Genomic DNA, 16,059 nt, shown 5'->3' on the forward strand with positions numbered 1-16,059 from the left:
TGCCTGGTTTGAAAAACACTGTGTTAAATTACTCACCATAAAACTTATGGGTTTCAGCTTGTGGAAACAATCAATAAGGGGCTCTACATCCATCCCAAGAGCTGGGAGAACAATTAAGGTTTTAGTAATTTCCTAATCATCATAAGGGTGGGAGCCACACAAATCTCTGGAGGGATATTGTTCCAGGGGGTAGATGCTGTATCAGTCAGCATGTTTCCTGGGTCCTGTAAGATGACACTGTTTAATCATCAGGACCTGGAGTGCACCTGCTCTGCCTCAACATGCCAGATGGGCAGAGTTAGTTGGAGACAATTGGATTCACATATCAGGCTATGGAAAAATGAACCAACGGCTGGTACTTGGTCATAAATGGAGATTAGCTATCATCCCCCCACCCCCGCCTTGGAAGCTTCATGTGCTTTCAGTGTTGTGGGTGGGAGCTTACAATGGAGTGTTTCTTTGCTCTACTGAGGGTGAACTTCATAACACTCTGGTTCTTTTGAGCCACTACTGAAAGCTCTTCCTCTTGGGGCAGGCTCTGTGCTCAGCTTTTGAAGACATCACAGTCCTCTCTTTGAATTTGAGTTCCTCAAGACTTCGTTGATTTAATCACAGTGGACCATCATAGGAACACAATCTAATTTCAGCAACTTGCTCAGAAATGTGAGAGTTGCTACATTTTCATAGGTGGCCACAAAATACAGTGTTCAACTGTCACTGGTTGCTGCAAAAAAACCTCCAACCACAATTCTTTACATGGCTTTTTATAGTGTTACTTTAAGTTGTGGAGTGTCATCCAGCTACAGTTGGTTTGATGGGGTTCCATAATATCTACTGCTCTATAAAGAAAAGTAATGTTGGGGGGGGGAGGAATTGACATAATTCACAATGTATTTTATTGCGTATGTATGTGTGTCTGTGTCTATCAATCTTACAATAAATTATATTCTGTTAGTGCTGTCTTATATTATAACTTGTTCAGTGATGCAAGAACCAGTGAAAGCAAGATAAAATAAATCTAAAGTCTGGAATGATTCACATCCACAGTTAACTGACATAAAGAAATGCCATAACAATATGAAGCTTATTTGCGCCACTCAGACGGGAAATAAATATCAGCTTATCTGAATAACACGTGAGAGGATTTGGCCCCCTGTTAGGAAACTCATTAACCTCATGGAAAGTAAATAAAGCCACAGGGAGAAAAGAAAAAGAATTGGGTGGGTATCCTCTTTGTTCTTGGCAATTCAAGAAGAGCCATTGTCTGTTTAAATAGGAAAACTGCTTTAGTGTTTAAAGGAAACCCTGATGTAAAAAAAATATGAATTCATTTAGGGTGATCCTTCTCAGTCATCAGAATCTGCTGAATTCCAAGGTGTTGCACAGAAGGATCCAGCCCTTAGATATGTTGCTTTAGATGTGACTACATGAAACAGATATACATTAAATCAAATTGGGCCATGGCCCTGTCCATTTTGGAGTGTGCCACACAACGTACATACAAAGCCTGATGTGGTCCTTAAGCCAGTGTTTCTCAACCCTATCAACTTTAAGATAGGTGGACTTCAACTCCCAGAATTCCCCGGCCAGCAATTCTGGGAGTTGAAGTCCACTTATCTTAAAGTTGCTGAGGTTGAGAAACACTGCCTTAAGCTGATGAAATTACACACCCCTATTCTAACTATCATTTATCGAATAAGCCACAATTGGCAAAGTTTACACATTAAGCCATAAATCAAACAAACCAGATGATGGTTTGATCTGATACGCAAATGTTATGGTCTATTCAACAATCCTTTCCCCTCTTTGGACTATCTAATTTTCCAAGAATTAATAAATTAATTGGGCAGTCTTATCCATCTTAATTATTTATAATTTAGATTTATAAGACTGTCCAACTCAGCACTGACTCTGAATGGCATATGGATTTAAAATTTACAATTTCTAAAAATGAACAAAAGTAAACACAATGATAAACCTAACTATAACAGGGAAACCAACCTACTCTAGCCAAAACAAACATCACATATCAGATGGGCACACCCTGACCTACCCAGAGCTTGGAGAAAAGCCAAGTTTTCCAGGATGGTCTCAGGGCTGGCAGAGTTGGGGTGGTCTGAACCTCTGGGGGGATACTATTGCAGAAAGCAGGTGCCTTGACAGAGAAGGTGTACTTCCTAGGTCCCATCAGATGAATTTGTGTGATAGAGGGGACACAAAGCATGCCTGCTCTGTCAGCTCTTACACAGTGGGAAGAAATGATAGAAGAGAGGCAGCACCTCAGATAGCCAGCCCTTATGCCATGAAGAGCTTTATATACTGTCTGGGAATTACCACCTTGAAGTGTATCCAGAAACTCAGTGGTGATCAGTGCAGTGTTACATGTGCATACTGAAGTGTGTTCATAACTGCTCATGCTGCTACATTCAGGGTCAGCTGTAGCTTTCAAGTGGTCTTCAAGGACAGCCCCATGTAGAGTCCTATAATTCACACACAAGGTGACCAAGGCATGAATTACTATGGGAAGGGATTGCTGGACCAGGAATGGGTACAACTGGTGCACCAGATGAATCTGGATGAAGGCCTTACTGGTCATAGATGCCATTTGCTTGCTGAGCAGGACCTGTGAGTGCAGGAGGATCCCCAAATAACATACCAGTTCTAAACAGGGAAGTGCAACTCCACTCAGAACCAAAGATGGAACATCTCAGCACCACAAGAACTATATACCCATAGCCACTCAGTCTTGTCAAGGTTGAGTTTGATCCTGATCCCCCCAACCCAGACCAGACAGCTTCCAAGCACTGGGACACGGACTCCACAGCATCACTTGGTCAACCAGGAGTTGAGATATGCAGCTGATAATAATTAACCCCATGTTGATGGATGGCTTCACTGAGAAGTTTCATGTAGATGTTAAATAGGAAAAGCAGAATTGCTGAGACCTGAAGTACCCATAAACCAGGGGCTTTCGACTGTATCTCTCCTCACCTATCAAAACTGACTGGAACCAGCCATGGAGAAAGGAGGAGAACCACTGTATGCTGTGTCTTCCACCCTGCAAACATTCCAGAAGTATGCCAAGTTCAATACTATTAAAAGCTGCTGAGAGATCAAGAATCAGTATCATTGCATCACACACATACCCACCTGACTCCTCCAAAGATCATCAATAAGTGTAATCAAAGCCATCTCCATATATGCCCTTGACAGAAACCCAATTGATACTGGTCCAGATAATCCATTTCCTCTGGAGCTGTAGTCCAACCAACAAGCCAAAAAGTAACCAGAGAGTGATCTGACCATGACAAAGACTGATGGTAATCTCTTCCACCTTCAGATCATGATGCAACTGTCCTGAGACAAAAAACAGATAAAGAGTGTGACCATCAGGGTATGTTAGGCCCTTGATAACTTGGGTCAGGTCCATGGTTCTCACAGTGGCCAGGAACTCCTGAGTTGCACAAGACTCTGCACTACTTGAAGCAAATTAAAGTCTCCCAGAACTATCAGTCTTTGAGACTCCACCACCAGCTCAGCAATGAAGTCAAGCAACTCAGGCAGGGATGTTGCTGGGCAGCAGGGAGATTGGTACAGCATCAACTAACCCAACTGTTCCTTAAAGCCCAACTTTAACTGTGGGGTCTCACATCCAGTTATCTGCCACAGAGCACTTTTCTCAGGTCCCATCCTTTTTTCTTTCAGAATGGTGAACACAGAACAGCTGCCACTGTACCAGCAGCCCTCCCATCTTGTATCAGCCACCAGTTTTGAGTACTCTTCAGAGCATTAAACCCACACTCAGAACAAGTTCACCGAAGACTTGATTTGGGGGAAATGACACTGCTTGGTAGCTCCAGGAACTGGTGAGTTGTGAAAGATCTCGCCATCTGACAAAACCACCCACCAGTCACAGTATTGCTTCTCAGCTGGCTGCTGAGGTTGAGAAAGGAAGAGGATAGCAACGGCAGAAAGCTCAAGCCTATGGCTTTGCTTAACATGCCATGTGCACCTGAAATTAGACCACCACTATCCAGTAGCAAGCCAGAACACAAAAGCAGGGTTGGGATTGGCAAAGGGGATAACAAATGTTATGCTGGTAGAGATTTTTGCCAATTGAAGGACAGAAGGAGAGCACTTCATGAGCTGTAGGGAAAGGCTTGAAGACTGGCCTTGAAATCCAGCAAGGATCTTGGTCAGAGATAAAGATACACTTTGGTTTTGGCTTAATGTGTTTTATGGAACCAGCCATTACAGTCCATAAGCCCTAGTTTCCGGTTTAGCGCAAGGGAACCCAACCAATTTTAATTATTTAGCAAATGGATAAATAATGTCTTGTAATCCAGTTTAAAAGCTGTGCAAGTATTTTATCTGTTTTATAATAATCGTTTGTTCTGGAATTATGTTCTTTTGATTGGGCACTAAATTGAATGTTGGAATTCCTGCTGTGTTGTAAGTTTAAGTTAAAGATCAAGATACACGTTCTTAAAGAATATGCATATTGTATTGCCTAAAATACAAAGAGATACACACAGTAGTATGGGGAGACAATGCTATTTAACATTCTCAAATATATTTTAATATATATATATTTTCATTTAAATTCATATGAAGTTTAGGGTTAAAAGGTCAGTGTTTATCCATGCTATCAGTCACAGATTTCTATCCATTTATTCTCAACAGGACATGTGTAATAGGAAGGAAGATGAAGGTGGAGTAGAATAGATATGCTGACAGCCTGAGGAAGTGAAGAACATCTGCAGCCACATTAAAATAGTAGTAGTTATTACAGCGAACAGGATATTCTCCAAGGGGGAATGGCAGGTGCTTGACTTAAAACACAGTTTGAAAAGCATTTTTGGAACATATTTCAGAATGCTGTGCAAGAATCAAACTTGATCAAGAAATGTGGTAAGGCTGTGGAATATATTACTATTATATATGGTATATACTAATATATTACTATTATATATTACTATATGTTAAGAGTAGCTAATATAAAGTAGACAGAGCAGGATTCTAAGAACTGAGTTACCGAATGTAAGATCCGAAGGTGTTTGGGTTTGCAGGTGAGCTCTCGTTGTCTTTACAGAAAGTTACATAAGAACCTGAAAAAATTGGCATAGAATGTTGTTAAATGACATAGTGTGTGTGCAGGTGTGTCCCCTGCTAAATTAAAAAGTGAAAATCCCATTAAGTAGGCCTAAACTTTAAGCTTTTTGGAATAACTCTTTCAATCCCAAAGAACTTGCACTGATAGATGCAATGCAGTCCTATTTGAGAAGAGATGCTTAGAAACAGGCTGTTGACATCTGAACATGAAAAAATATCTGTTTAAATACAACAAGATATATAATTGTCTTCCCATTACTCCAACTGAGGAGCCATTGCTGAAGGAAGGCATTCAATTATCTCTTTTTTTTTCAATTTAAGGAGGTCTCAGGTAAGACAAGGTGTTTGGACAAACACCACCTGAGGCTTCAAACAGCTGTTGCCAGTCAGAGAAGACAATGGTGTGGCAGTTTCAGCATTACAGATTCAATTAAATCTTGATTCCAATGCCAACTATCATTGGCCAACTATCATATCATTTCCTTTAAAGTATCTGGGAATTTGTAAAAATTCCCAGATACTTTAAAGGAAATCATATGGTGATCACTGGCAGCTGGCTTTAAGTAAGCTGGGAGATTGTTACCAGCAATAAATAAATGTAACCTTATTTATGGGCAGATTCAGTGGATCCTCTAACCCTCTTCTCTTTACTTCCTGTTACAGACTTCTTTCCTACCAATTTCAGACTACGCCTGTGCAACAATAGCTCTGACTTCATCCAAGAAACCAATGCCAGCTCTTCTTCATCACTAACTTAGTTCTGGTTTCAGCATCAGTTCCTAGGTAAACTAGTCATTGATATGACTTGTCTGCCATAACCACTCCCTGGTTGACATCCCTCTTTCTTTGCTTCGAGTGAGTGGCATTGTCTCGATCTCCATGTGTGCTAGCGCCGCCTCTCAACTCTGTTTACCACGTAGTGCCTGAAACCTTAGCATAACATTAAATAGGATCACAGGATAATAGAAAGTGAACCTTTGACCTGAAATAGGACAATACATCAGCTTAAATAATTCAGAGAATGAACTACACTGGATGCTCTTATTTCTGAGGCACTGTTGTGTCAATTTTTCCCCCCACTAAAAGGAACTGCTGCTTGGTTGACATGCTTTAATGAAAGCAACAGACCAAGTGCTGTGCACCAACTCACAGTGTTCCAACCAGGAGAGAAACAGGCAGAGTTGGACAATCACAGCTATTTTTTCATAATCCACTAACTCTGAACCAGGAATAACAAAACACAACTGCTGCATTTGCATAACATGCTGGGTCCAAAAATATAAACCATACTATGGCTTAACTTTTTTTAATCGTAATTTTTATTAGAAATTTTTTGAACAGATAAAGGTAAGCATGAAAAAAATAAATGAAATTATGAAAAAAGGAAAGATAAAGTGCAGTAGATAAGAAAAATATTTAAAGAAGCAACTTCTGATCTTCCTTACAGCAGTTACAAACATACTTATTGTCACCCCCCCCATCAAGGTTACATCACACAGTTCACTTCTTCCCATATTCAAGCCTTTTCAATCAGCAAATCCAGAAATCATTAACTCAATTCTATCCATTTTCAGCAAAAAATCCATAAAGGGTTACCAGTCTTTTAAGAAAGTTCATATTGTTTTATCCCTATCAAACAGGTCAATTTTGCCATTTCTGTTAATCCTATCATCTTCACAGTCCAATCCTCCATTGTGGGTAGTTCTGTATTTTTACATCTTCACACATACAGTAGCCTCACTGCATTTACCATATATAAAAAACCAATCTTCCATCCATCTTTTCTAATTGGCTATACATAAGTCCTTGAAGAAAAAAATCTGGTTTCATTATAATGTTGTTTTTTAAAATTCACTGCATCATCATATATATTTGTATCCAATATTTTTTTCACTTTTTCATAAGTCCACCATGCATGGTAAAATGTCCTTTTATGCTTTCCACATTTCCAAACAATGATTAGAAGTATCTTTATACATCTTAGATAATTTCTCTGGTGACCAATACTTGCAGTACTTAATTTTATAGAAGTTTTCTTTTAAATTATAAGACAATGTGATTTTCAGTCCTTTTAACCACATGTTTTTTGTTTAACTTCTCCAGACATTTGTTTTAGAGATTCTTCAATTTTTTTGTTCATTGTTTCTTCCCAAGTTGCAAATCTCTCTTCCATTCTCCCTTCAAGTGTGGTCAAGTCTCCCTTGACAGATTCAGTACTTGAGGCTGTCATTGAATCTGTGACATTTCTTTCCCAGCTCTTCAAACATCTTTGTAAAATTTTGGGTTTAACGATCCCCTCCTCCCTTCTTTCGCTGCTTTAGCCATTTCTGTCTTGTAATATAAAGGGGTAAAGCACCAAAAAGTACCGATTTTTTTCTTTCCTCATAGTCCTTAACTCTTTAGTCCAATTCGGCACTCCATAGTTCTATAGTCACATGATCTTTCTGAATTGTTCCTTATCTCTCGGTTCAAAAAACTCAGCCAATCAGCCATCTTAGAAAAGTTAAACAGTCCTCTTTCCAATGAAGGTATGCACTGTTTATTTAATTAAATCCAAAGTACTTTAAAGTAGACAATTTTAAATTTAATTCATCCTTTCTTCTGTTTTAATTTTATAGTTCAAACTCTTAATAAGCTTCTTTCCTTCTATTAATTTTAAACCTTTATGATTATTTCTTTATTCTTTCTTTAATTATATCCCACGTTGAAGTGGCACTCGCCAGGTGGTCTAGTTGCTCTGCTGTTTGGAAGATCTTTGTAGCTGTCAAAATATTTATATCCAAATGTGCTTTAGAAAGTGGAGTTTGGGTCCAGCCCAGAGTCCTTAATGCAGGTTCTGCATGAGGCTGAGAGCTTGATATTTCTTTCTTGGTTCCTGGTGTTCTACTCATGATTTGCCCATATTTCCCTTTGGATCCTGTGAGTTTCCTCATGAGGAGCAGCCTTCCGGAGCACACATCGGTGATCTCTTGGCTTCTCCTTTATCCAGAGAAGCTCCACAGATCTGGGCTTACCACCCGGCTGCCAATCTCCACCTCAGCATCGTCTCCGATCATCAGAGGCATGTCAGCTGACCGTTTTCCCTACCCGAAAGTCCATATTATGGCTTAACTTGATGGCCATGCTACAACCACACATTTCTACATGTTGAACCACAAACCATGAAGCTCTATTTTAACCTAGTCGAGCCTGATATGTGAACCGACCCAGATGTGTTTTATCAATGGTTCTATCATATCCCATTGCAATGTTTCTCAAATATCTGGTGTATGCAGCTTTATGGCTGTGCAGGAATGCAATTTTTTTTTTAAAAAAAGGACTTATAGCCATATTATTGTGTAGGTACACAGTGAAATAGAGATAATACCCACCCACCCCAAATGCATGGACTTGCAAATCTCTCTCCCCTGCCAATAGTCAAAGGAGAAGATAGGGAGAAATGTCGCCAAACATTTTTTTACAGCTATGACACTACTCCCATTGGTACAAATCGTAATGCCATTACCTCAGATCGCATAATGATGGAAGCCATGAAGGGGTTGTGTGCCACATGAATAAGCCAGATGTCACAATATGAATGTGAAATGCTAATGCAGAGGCAAGATCCTGGGGTAGTTGTTAATAAGGCTGGAGCTTTATAGCCAAGAGACTGCTTCACTGGTGGAATGAGGTACACTGAAGAAAAAAAAGGTGCATGTAGAACACAGGGATAGAGAAGAGCAAAGAAGTTTGAAACCAATTAGAGGGACGAGTTAAAAGCAGAAGAAATGCAAAGACCATAAAGCTACAATAATTGTCGAACATGAATGCATTGCATAGTTGAAAGACCAACTGAACGTGCCTTAACCTCAGCACATGAATACAGCATACAAAACTGCAAAGCCAGGTGCGACAATTTGACGGCTCCAGGGGGAATACCTAGGCAGAGGCAGGTGTGCAGATGAAAGACTTTGTTTTCCTACTCAAGGGCAGGAGGAGAGTCGAGCAGTGCACAGGGAAATGCCTTAAATTTAGGATCAAGAACCTGACCAAGGGATTATAATTATCTACCAAGATTTGAAATCATGGTTCTCCGTGCAGATTTTTTTTTTAAATGTTGTAACTTCCATTTATCCTTTTTTAAAATATGTGTTCTGAAAGCTTTCTTTGTCCCTTCTCCATTACTTTACTTTTTCTGGTGCTGTTCCAAATTGCAGATGTGCAGATAAAAGCCTTCTAGATTTTTTAAAAGGTGTATACAATCTAATAGATTTCATATATCCTTTTGAAACATATTGTCAGCCTTTCAAGGTAGGCCAGGCCAAGAGAAAGACACCCATATAGATTCCTGCTACTTTATTACAGTAAGATATAATAGCAGAAACTTGAAAGCCTGTTTCTCTCTGTCCTCTCTTATGCTAAGAAAATTAAGGCAGGGCTGTTCTGAGTTTCTTCCTCTTGTTTGCTTCAGACTCTTGACTACAGTATGTCACCGCTTCTCCAAGTTCCTCCTGAATGGCTCTTTCATACCAGGGTCATCTCTCAATTCCTTTTACAAACATGGAGTCATGATGACAGGAACATTCCTGATTTAAAAGGCAGTATCCACTCCTTTTCATGATGAGTATAGGTTTTGATGAATTAATGTTATTGTTGCATTGCATGGGGCAGATGCTTCATGAAGTTAGTGACTCTGAAAAATAAAAGTTCACTAATGTGGTGCCTCCTGGAATTTATTTATTTATCTATCAATAATTTAAATGGATAAGTCTGTCCAACTTACAGCAATTCTGGATGTGTCTGGACTACAGCTTCCAGAATGCAGAGATCCTACATGAAATGCTACTCAGCATTTCAGGATTGCAAACTGCACAACACATGAATAGGTGTCCACTTTTTTAATGGAAGCTTTTCTAGGAAAAGCAAGAATACATTACAGGGTAAAAGCCAATTGGAATCAGGCTTATCCTGGTATGTTAATTTACAAAAGCAACTACTGAGCACATACCCTGAAAGCAAAAACCAGTGAGTCAATAAACTTTGTTTTATTAATTTCAGTCTCACGGTGATAGGATCCCAGTCCATTTTATGGCTTTTCTCAGAAGAATTTTTCCCTATTTTAATAGCTTCCCCCTGTGCATTTTAGAGGAATCACTGAAATTCTGTAAATCCTAAGGCAAACACATTACCTTTCTGCAAGCCAGAGCTCCTTGAAATTTTAATAACTGGCTTAGAGCAGGGAGGCTTATAATGAGAAAAGTTGCTCACAGTGTTGTTCACTAAGAGGCATGGTTTCAGACTAATTAGGAAAGTTCTAATGAGAAAAAAGAATATGAAGTACTTCCAATTACAATGTACAGCACCCAAAGCATTGTTTTCCTCTACATAGTCCAGAACAGTGTTTTTCAAACCTGACAACTTTCAGACGTGTGGACTTCAACTCCTAGAATTCCCCAGACAGCAGGCACTTTAACTGCAACATCTTGTAAGTTTTTAAACAGTTCTGTTAGTATTTCATCATCCTGCAGCTTTGTTATTAGCATTTTCTGGTACCCATTTTATATCCCTTTCCAGAATGTCTGGCCTGGTTCATTATCATCAATTTTGAGATATTTTTGCATACTTCTTCTAAGTATTTGTTGGCTGGGGAATTCTGGGAGTTGAAGTCCATCCATCTGAAAGTTGCCTGGTTGAGAAACACTGTGCTACGTCTTCTTTGTATCTTCTTTCTCCAGTAGTGCTTTGTCTTTTCTTGTACCCATCTTTGCATAAAAGGTTCCCCTAATTTCTGACTTTTCAAAAATAAATATCTTGTCATCTTCAGTTTTTGCGGGCTATGGACCCTCATGAGAAGCCTCATTAACTCAGCACTTTGTAAAATGAAACAAGGATGTTCTTTTCTCAGGCTACGACTTGACTCGCACATAATAGACACCATCTAGTTTCTTTGGATTTGATTCAGCTTCTTTGGTGAACTTCTCCCATGTAGTTGTAAGCCAGCATATATAAGATTTCGCAAATTGTGTGAACACAGCTAGTTGTGGTTCATAGACAATGATGTTTAAACAAAATACGTGAACTGGGATTATGAGGAATAGGAAGGAATAGAAACAAGGATTAGAATGAAAGTAGTCATACGTGAAGCTAGTTACTGTTTCACAAAATGATTCATGGTGCACATTTTACTTCTTCTGGGCCTTAAATGTAAAATCACCCCCTGCTCCAAGTTTAGGATTCTCAAAAGGAACAGCTTTTCTTGATGTTCTTGTATTATTTGAGGTGCACATGTAGTATCATGTCTAATTTACTGATGATAATACTGTGCCATAATTTACCATGAAGCAACATAATGTGGGAGTGATGGCCTTTTAACTGTTTTGCAAAGCAAATGAGCTTGCTCCATTCATGTCTCAGCACAGCAGGCCCTGAATGCCGGCCTAGAAATGAAAGCACTTTCCCAATGTCAAGTGCAAAGCCTGTTCCTAGTTTTTGGGATAATTTCTTCCATACTTAAGATACAGATTTCACTTTTCAGGAGAGAAACCTATGAGGGATTCGTGATATGGCAAAAATAAACAAGGAAAAATATTCCATGATAGGAAATGGATATCAAACCTTTTTTTGCCACGGTGTTAAGCGAATCACATGGTCATTAAGTGAATCCAACTTCCCCCATTGACTTTGTTTGTTGGAAGCCCCCTGCGAAGGTTGCAAACAGCAATCATGTGACCCTGGGATGCTGTAACCATCATAAATACATGCCGGTTGCCAAGCACCTGCATTTTGATCACATGACTGCAGGGATGCTGCAACGGTCATAAGCACGAGGACCAGTTGTAAGTAACTTTTTTCAGCACTGCCGTAACTTTGAACGGTCATTAAACGAATGGTAAGTCAAGAACTACCTGTAGTGCTAGATTAGGAGGATTCAGCTATCAGTAGTTACAAATAATTATAGTATTGAAAAAGCAGTGTTGGAGGGGAATAAAAAGAGTGAAGATGGTGGCTGCAACCGTTCACGTGGAACTCCATTTTTTTTTTAAAGGGATAGTGGCACACCTGAAAAAGGAGCAGAGCTTTGATCTTGTGACTGCCATTTTGACTTTTTTTATCTCCTCCTTTGCAGACACCACTGGGCAGAATAGTTCATGGTTGCTGGTAAACCAGGGTATGGAGGATACTCCTCGATCCCTACCTTGCTTGGGGGATTACCAGAAGCATAGGGCTGGCAACTGTAGACTTAGGACCCATTTAGGCTTGTTGAATGATTTTAATCCACATCAACAAAATTCTGTTTTTGGCTTTTGCTACAGGTTGAAGACCCTGAACTGTGGAGGCAGCCATATTTCTGAGGCCTGGCCTTTCATTCACTTTAGGATATTGGCCTTAGGGATGAACATAGTACCTATTCGGTCATAGTACATGAGGCAAAATGTAGACTAGCCGCCTCGTGGTGCATCCCAGGCAACGTGACTTGTCACGGCTAAATAGTCTATATATCTGGCTGCTGAACCTCACAAAGATTTCCCAGCAGGAAAAAGCAGCATGAACACCGAACTGCTATGCCATATGATAAAAAAAAAAAAAAAGCAAAATCAGAATCCCAGCGGTACCATTACCATCCTTTTATACAAACTTTATTAAAGTTGACACCTGGGGAATGATTTATTTACAGGTGCCCCTATGCTTCACACAGCAGAATGGGATGGAGAAAGCATACAGCAGCCTTTGTCAACCTTTTGACCCTGGAGGAACCCTTGAAATATTTTCCAGGCTTCGGGGAACCCCTGCACATGGAGGCTCAAATATAGGCCAGAAGCTACAAAATTATTATATTCATTTCATGTGTAGGCCTGTATATATGCATTAACAGGGTTCTTAAACTAAAAATAAAGAATGAAACTTACCTCTTTTAATGTGAAGTTGCCTGAATTTGAAATAAGTTTTTAAATAAATCGTCTCCCAGGGAACCCCTAGTGATCTCTAGCAAAACCCTTGGGCTCCACGGAACCCTGATTGAGAAACCCTGGCATAGAGACAATAATTTCTTGCTGCCAACTTGAATAAGGTAATGGAGATGAAGAATGTGCTTCCAGGCCAGTAGTGGGCAACTTTTTTCGGTCTCAGAGCTTCACTTTGTCTTTGGGCCCTGCCTGGAGAGACAGAGAGTCACAGATGATGGGCTGGGGGTAGGATGCAGTATAGGTCTGCAGACTATCCCCTCCTGCCTCAGGCCAATTTCTCAGGCAAACACATAGCAAAATTCAGATACATGGGTTGGGTCAGGAAAAGAGGTGGATCAGCCTGAGGTGCATGGGAGGGAAGAACAGGGAAAAGACACAGGTAGCGATGGGGAAGAGGGTGTGACAGAAGAGTTGTCTGAGGACACAAGGGCCGTATTAGCACAATGCCCAAAGCTGGATTGTGATTTGTCCAGCTGTCATTTAAACCTGTTGTGTGAATCCAGCCAATGGGGTTTGTAAACCCTGTTTATGGTTTTGTATGCTGTATGAACCTAGCTCCACTGTTTATTTTTTTTCCAGTAAAACGTGATTCACACAAGCCACAGCTTACTGCTATTTGTGAACTCAGCTAATATGAAGTTCTACCCCCAAGGAAATAAAGGAGTGGCATAAAGAATATATTTTTTTTACCTCTGTTTGAATAGAAAGAGACATTCAGGAAAATACATTACGTTGAGTGGGGAATCCTGCCACCCATTTTAGAAGGAAGAAATTGCTTTGATTGCTTTCTATATATGGCCTTTTAGACTGCCTTTATCAGTCTTTTTGATCTGCGCCCTTTGCAATCTAATGGTTGTGGGGATTGTTCTAAAAATAATCTATCTTGGCCTGTTTTGAACAGGCAGCCTGAACTGTACAGTAATGTGTATCACTGTTTACTGAATAGGAACCACCACACAAAGCAGATGAACTCTCAAAGGAAAGGCATAACTTGATGCTTTGGGAACTGCGCACTTTTAATCATCCTTGCTCTCCATGTTTTGACTAATTCATTCACTTCTGTTTTTTTACCCCAGGCAGCATTGTTTTGTAGTTGTTAAGGCAAGGCTAGCATACACTTTTGTTTCTAAAGCGGGGACCTATATAGTAGGTGGGGGGGGGCGCTGTATAAGATCTCTCTTATTCCTGTAAACCTTGTTCCCAAATCCAGATTAAGATTTGCCAAAATAAACTAATAGGAAAGTACCACTTGTGGCTGGGTTCACACACTGTCATGAGTAAGGATGGCGAGCAGGGGGCTCCCATCCAGACTGTCAAGCGCATGCATAGCACTGATGAATTGTTCAGCCATTCAAAGAGACACAGATCAGGACCGCCTTAACCCTTGGGGGTTATATGTCTGGGTTTTCCCACGCTTCTTCAGTTTGTTAGGATTCCAGTTAAGTACTAGCAATAAATATTAGAGACCAGTTCCTTGTCTCAGTGTGTTTCCTGGTTGTTAGGACACACACTGCATTAAGATATACACTATGGCTGATAAACTGTACTGTTTGGGTTCATCCTATTTTGGACACATTATGTGACGACCCAGCTCTCTGGAGGAGGCTCTAATGCTGGGAAAGGTGGAAGGAAAGAGAAGAGGACGACCAGCAGCAAGATGGATGGACTCAGTGACAGTGGTGGTGAGTGCACTGTTGGAAGACCTGAAAGACCAGGTTAGGGACAGACTGTCACTGAAAAAAAATCTGTGTGGTCACTAACAATCAACACCCCCTTGATGGCACATAATTTCTGAATCAGGCACAGAGAAAGCTCCTGTTCGAGTTGTTGCTGACTGTTTTGATCTCACAGTTAACAGGGATGCAACTGGGAGACAGGATGCACAACTAGACGGCCACTCATCATGCTGGTAAATGCATGAGTGAGAGCGGAAAGGGGTTTTGGTGGGAAGATGTCTTGGCCTGTCTCCAGACCTTTGGTGCAAATTGTCTATGCTGGCACAAATTGCTACAGTAATCACATTTTTTTTAATGAATCAAATTCTGGGATGAAAATGATCCATTGCACAATAGCAAGTTCACATAAAGCAAGGGAAACCTGTATATAACGAATGTCCAAGTATTTCATCTCTCCTTAACACTGACCTCACATCTGGCATCTGAACTGCAGCTGTATGGAGTCTCTGGTTAAGCACTTTCTTTTTCAAGAGTTTTGTTTTTCCTTGTGACCTTGGAAAACCCACTTCTCAGCAACCTTTCAAATGTAAACTGATCCAAGCTGCAAGCAGAAAGCCTAAAGAATGCACTTAAACAGTGTGAGTGTCACCTGAGAGTCGGCTGTTTAATTATGCAGGAATCTCAGTTATGCCCTGCCAAAGCATCAGTGTTGGAAGGTTATGGGATCTAGAACATTATCTCCACTGAAAAAAGAAAAGGACACTCCAGAGCCAAGCACAAACTTGCAAACAAATAAAAAAAAATCCAGGCTACATTCTGAATCGGGAAATTCTTACTGACAAAGAAAAAAACATTTATTTACAGCACTGGCTGCAGCCACATTCAGGGTTAGGCATTCTTAAGCTCTCCTGACTTCAGTAGAATTTAAACATGCATAGACTGTAAAATGATACCAGGGTATGTTAACCAATCACCTGCTGACAGGCTTAACTGGCCCCTCCAAAAGGCCTTCCCTCAAGTGATAGTGTACTGCAAAACACACATGATATAATATGCTTAGATGTATTTATCACTTTAAAAAAAAACAGCAGATCACTAAATATAGATGGTTGGGTTGGTTAGACTTAGCGTGTTATGCAAATCTATCCACTGTGATTTGCAAGCCATGGTTTATGGCTTAGCATGTTGTGTTTTAATCAATAAACCTTGCTTAAATCAATCACAGCTTAACACAATCTATGAACCCAGGCAGAGTTCCTTTCTCCAGCAATATATAACTGATAGGATTTTTCCACATAAAGGATCAATAGTTATTATTTTACTTTATT

The 16,059-nt window shown here is 40.1% G+C and overlaps 1 long non-coding RNA gene across 2 annotated transcripts; it reads left to right on the plus strand.

Moving 5' to 3' along the window:
• Positions 1-4,669: 4,669 nt before the first annotated feature.
• Positions 4,670-12,481, plus strand: LOC134496166 (uncharacterized). 2 transcript variants are annotated; one of them, XR_010067867.1, is made up of 4 exons: positions 4,670-4,911; positions 5,798-5,895; positions 12,137-12,249; positions 12,405-12,481. It is a non-coding gene; the product is annotated as an uncharacterized LOC134496166 (long non-coding RNA). The 2 variants fall into 2 exon arrangements; XR_010067866.1 differs by lacking the exon at positions 12,405-12,481 and having other exon boundaries at positions 12,137-12,368.
• The last annotated feature ends 3,578 nt before the right edge of the window (positions 12,482-16,059 follow it).

The sequence above is a fragment of the Candoia aspera genome, chromosome 4 (assembly GCF_035149785.1).
Source record: "Candoia aspera isolate rCanAsp1 chromosome 4, rCanAsp1.hap2, whole genome shotgun sequence".
NCBI lineage: Eukaryota > Metazoa > Chordata > Lepidosauria > Squamata > Boidae > Candoia > Candoia aspera.